Below are 5580 nucleotides of genomic sequence, written 5' to 3'. Positions count from 1 at the left end.
GAGCTCTATGGCTGCAGGAAAGAAGATTCTCTTCAAGGACACACTTAGCAACTTTTAGATCATTTACTTGTGTCTGGAGCCTTTCAAGTTTATCACACAACTCCTTCCTTTCATTCATTGTTTTTCCCCAGATGCTAAGAGCAACCAGCCAGTAAAATCATTTTCCGATTTTTCCCCATCTTGTAGAAAGCTTTATATACTGAATCACCTAATTCATCAAGAAAATCAAGGGCATTAGCTTCTTTAAGTTTGAAATATAGTTTCAACCATGGGTCTTCAAAATTCTCTGAGCTCCCAGGAGGGAGAGAATCTTGAGAGGTTTCAGTAGTTGAAATTGGATCAACAANCCAATTCCAGTATTTTAAAAGATTCATCCTTATATTTCTGCTCCTCTAGAACCACTCCTGGTACCAGCTTCTGTAATAGTCAGGGTTCTCTAGAGTCACAGAACTTACGGATAGTCTCTATATAGTAAAGGAATTTATTGATGACTTACAGCCTGCAGTCCAAGTCCCAACAATGGTTCAGTAGTAGCTGTGAATGGAAGTCCAAGGATCTAGCAGTTGCTTAGTTCCACATGGCAAGGCAGGAGAAAGAGCAAGATCAAGACTCCCTTCTTCCAATGTCCTTATATGGTCTCCAGCAGAAGGTGTAGCCAAGATTAAAGGTGTGTGCCACCATACCTTTCATCCAAGATGACCTTGAACTCAAAGATCTTCCTGTCTTAATCTTCTGGAATCCATAGCCACTATGCCTCAAGATCTCCATGCCAAGATCCAGATCAGAAACTTCTATCTCCCAGCCTCCAGATTAGGGTCACTGGTGAGCCTTCCAATTCTGGATTGTAATTCATTCCAAATATAGTCAAGTTGACAACCAGGAATAGCCACTACAGCTTCTAAGAAGTCAATCTCTTCAGTTCTTCACAGTTTGATGATGTGGTCCTTGTTTTCCATTGACTGGAAGGTCTCACTTACCATAATGTCCTCTGGGTTCAATATTACTGTTGCAAGGAGAGCATTTAAACTCCACTTAACTATGGGTCTATCCAGGAACGCTGACCTCAGTTATCTGAAAGGTCGGGGGCCAGTGAGATTGCTCCATGGGTAAAGGTGCTTGCCACCAAGTGTGATGACCTTAGATTGATCCCTAGATCCAACAGGCGGAAGAAAGCTCACTCCTGCCCATTGTCCTCTGACCTCCACACATATGCCTCCTCCTCTATCCTTCTCCTTTTCCTTTTTCTCCACTTCCTCCCCACTCTCTCCCTTTTCTTCCCCTTCCTCTTTCTCCTGCCTCTTTTCTCCTCCTCCTCCTCCTCCTCTACTTTAGACTCTTTCTTCCTTCTCTTCATATTCTTTATTTTTCCTGAGAGCTACTCCATCATATCACTCTGCAAAGAGCTATTTTTACTTAATTGAACATTTTTGGGGGAAAATCCTCATTTTTTTAAATACAGGAAAGTGACTGCATTGTTTTCTGCAGAGTGAATGAATTATTATGGCCCACCGAGCCCTTATCAAGGTATATTTGCAATGTCAATATTGTTATTGATGCTTCTTACACATCCTTCCATGTGCCCACTCAGCCCCTCATGTGAGCATATCCACTGCATCGCCCTGAGACGAGTGATGGCCGACCAGCTATTAGAAACGCTCATTCTAACACTGATTGGATTCTATCAATTTCCCCCCAAGGCAAGTTGTGCAGCTGACACGAGAAGGGGATTTGTCTTTTCAGACCCCTGCCAACAGCAAGCATTCTCTTTCCATTGGCTTTCCCAATTTACAGAGGAGACTCAACCCACCTGGGCCATGGTTGGAAAGATGAATAGAAAGACACTGCCTCCCCTGGTCTCCACTGGGCACAGAGAGGATGAATAATGAGCATGTAGTCTACACTCCTCTGGGAAAACAAATGGCTCCAGATCCCCGGTCAGAGGTTTATATCCCTGGGACTTGCCATCAACCAGCCCTGACTACGGATGAGCAAGAAGGTGAGTGTTAGTCTTCCAGCTCTTTGGGACTGTGAGGCTACTCAAGGATGAGGGATCGTCTTTTTAAGAACATGACTGGAAAGATAGGAGGTGTGGGTGTCTCCGCTTTTCTTGCCAAGTTTGGAAGGTTCCCAGGCTTCAGTTTCTTGCCCCAGTCATCACCTGATAATTAACTTTACTGAACAGAACTGTGACAGGCACACAGTAGTAGGGAGCGAGAATCCCTGGCATGTTTGGGACACCAATCTGAGCTTCTCATTTTCCAATCTGAAAATCAAGCACAATGGTGATCTCAAGGAAAGCGTTATACTCAATAGTTCTAAAGCAATCCCCCTCCCCCTTCTTCCCTCCTCTCTGCTTTTTGTCTTCCCTCTTCCATTCTTCCTCCCCTCCATTCTTGCCCTTTTTTCTTCCTCCCCATCTTCCCCCCTCCTCAACTTCCCCATTCCTTTCTTCCTAACTCCCTCTCTCCACTTTTATCTCCCTTCTTGTCTTTCTTATGTCCCTTCATCATCTTTCTTACTTCCTCTATGCCTTTTCATTCTCTTATTTGTCTTAGAACACAATCAAGTTCTACAAGTAACACAAGACTGAAGTTTGTCTACAAATGTCCTTTACATTATTTTGGGGGAAGCATGGCTTGAAGTAGGGTCTCAGTAGACCAAGGTAGTTATATAACTCATAACCTTCCTGTTTCAACCTCCTTAGGACTGGGATTACAGATGTGCACCATGATACTCCACCCTTCATAATATAAAAAGATATATAAAGCTGAAAACAACTTCACTGCGTAAAGTAATAAAACAGCACCTATATAAGTGATGGTTGTGTGCTGGGACTGCAAAGAATTCTTTTTTTTTAAATCTTATTTATTAGTGTGTTGGGTGATAGCACTGTGTGACAGTCAGAGAACAGCCTGAGGACTTGTTTCTTGCATCAGGTGGATCCTGGGAATCAGTCCAGGTCATCCAGCTTGGCAACAAGTCCTTTTACACGCCGAGCTATCTCACACGCAGAAGGTTAAAAGGGATTGGGAAATTGAGGAGGGAGGTCCATCCTCACTGTAGCTCCATGAGATAAGTGGACAGTCCTGCTCACCTCATTGGATTGGCAACAAAATAAAGGATTGTCTGGATGACCCATGTAACTTAGAACTGGCTGAATACTTTCAGCCAGATTTGTAAGGCAGACAATTGCCCAGTCAATTTTAGTGACAGAGGAAAATAATCGCACAAATGAAAACACCAAAGACACAAAATCTGCTTGGAAGCCCATTAGAATTTTATTTTTTAAGGTGGTCTATGGGGTATGGTAGATGGCTCAGTTGAGCAGATGGCAGGAGCCATGCCTGAGATGTACCTGACACTGAACTTTATTTTCTCAATATGGAAGATGGGGTCTTCTGAGTCCCACTTTATCTGTGTGGAAACCAAGGCTCAGAGGTGAATGGAAGCCTCCCAAGATCTCAGAGCAATTTCCATGAATAGAAACGACAGAGTCTCATGTAGTACAAGTTGACTCCCAATTCTTTGTGTAGTAAAGGATGACCTAGAACTTGTGGTCTACCTGCCTCCACCTCCCAGGTGCTGGGATTACAGTGTGCACAGCCATGCCCAGGTGCTGGGAACTGAACCCAGGGCTTATGCCTGCTAGGTAGGCACTCTCCCAGCTGACCTCCATCCTAGCCCACATTGCTATAAAGTGAGCACTCTTCCATTGATTAGCCTGAGTTGACTCCCTCACCATCCTGAGGAAGACACCACTGCTGTCTCTTTGTGTAGATGAACAGCAATGAACAGTATCTCTTGGTCCACAAAACACACTTTCCTTTTTTAAAGGAATAAAATTGTGTAACGAAACTATCAAGCTGTCTGGCACATGCCCGGCAGTGTGATCTTCAAATCTTCCCGCAGGTGCGGGAGAAGCTCTCGGCGGTCTCCTTAGGGTCTCCCCACCATGTGAGACAGGCCTGAGTTCTGTCCTTCAAAATGTTACTCTGTTGTTGGAAATTTTAAATTGCGTATACTTAAGGTGTGCAACTTGGCTTTTAGAAAATCTGGCAGGAAGACCAGTAGTTTTAGGTCATCCTTTGCTACACCGATGAATTTGGAGTCAACCTGAACTACATCAGACTCTGTCATTTCTGTTCGTGGAAATTGCCCTGAGATCTTGGAAGACTTTCATTCAGCTCTGATGAAGTGATACAAGATAACATCTCATTATGACCTCTTCATACATGTATATAATGTATTTAAACCCACCATTGCACTCTTCTGTCCCCATTAGATTCACTTCCCTTCCTCTTCCTAACTGGTTTCCTTTACATGTTCCCACCTCCCTCTCTCCTGCTCCCCCTCTCTTCGTCCCTCCCACTCTTCCTTCATTTTTCCCTTCCTTCCTCTATCTGTCTTTCTTCTTTCTTTCCCTCCCTCCTTCCATCATCTCCCCCTCCTCTCCTCTCCTCCCTCCCTCCTCTCGTTCCTTCTTTCCTCCCTTCCATCATCCCTCCCCCTCCCTGCTCTCCAGTGAGTTTTCATTAGGGTGATATTTCATATATGAATGCTTTGTATGATGGCTGCTATAACCACGCTACCACAGCCTTCAGCTGACATAGTTGCCTCCACCTGTGAGTCATGGACCTAAGAGTCAACTTCTAATCAAGATACAACCTACCCTCCATTAACTGCAGACATCACGCTGCCAAAATAAGGTCTGTCTGTCTTCTTCAAAAAGAATGGTGTCGTGGTTTCTTTGCGATGGAATGAATATTTAGAGATGTGGAAGTTCTTGTTTATTTATCCATCACATGGCTGAGGAAGGAGGAATTCCATATCTAAACCAGCCACATCTGAACTCTGCCACTGACAGCAGGGAATACGGGACAAAGGTCCCAGCATCAAGACTCACCATTTCCACCAGGTAAGTGGGGCTTTGGGCATCCACTGTATCCATCTGAGCATTCCACGTGGTTTGGGAAAGTACACAGGGGAATAGACAGAGCCGACACTGAATGGCTTGTTGAGTGACTTATTCAGGCAGTACATGATAGTGCTTATCTATAGCTGGGCATCCTGAGCTCACATCTACACTTTTGCTCCAGAAAACTTATTTAACTTTTCTGTTTCCCCATATGGCAGCCACAAACTTTGGGATTGCCGTAGCTATTCATAGACTTACAGAGGAGGGCACAGAGAAGCTAATTCTCTCTCATCGTTGTGGATTAGCTGAAGCTTTGCTGGTTGGAAACTTGCCATACTTCAGAGGTTCAAATACTCACCCTTACACTGAGCCCTGCATCGGAGCTCCAGTCTGTAAAACCAGCTGCCTTCTCCACAACCCAGCAGGGAAGTCTCATGGACTCTCTTCTTCCTTCCTACCCCCTTTCAGTCTGAGCAAATGAGCTCGTCCTGTGGCTATGGTCAGGCTCCTAGCAGTTATGTCTCAATCTTCTCCATCCTCTTCCCTCACATCAGCAGTAGCCAGTGATGTAGCCTCTAGAATGAATTTTAGGCATCAGTACCTCCTTATTAAGATAACTCTCTCTCTCTCTCTCTCTCTCTCTCTCTCTCTCTCTCTCTCTCTCT

This window comes from Mus pahari, chromosome 19 (assembly GCF_900095145.1).
Source record: "Mus pahari chromosome 19, PAHARI_EIJ_v1.1, whole genome shotgun sequence".
NCBI classification, from domain to species: domain Eukaryota; kingdom Metazoa; phylum Chordata; class Mammalia; order Rodentia; family Muridae; genus Mus; species Mus pahari.
The sequence above is the reverse complement of the archived record's forward strand: the minus strand, read 5'-3'. Positions refer to the sequence as shown.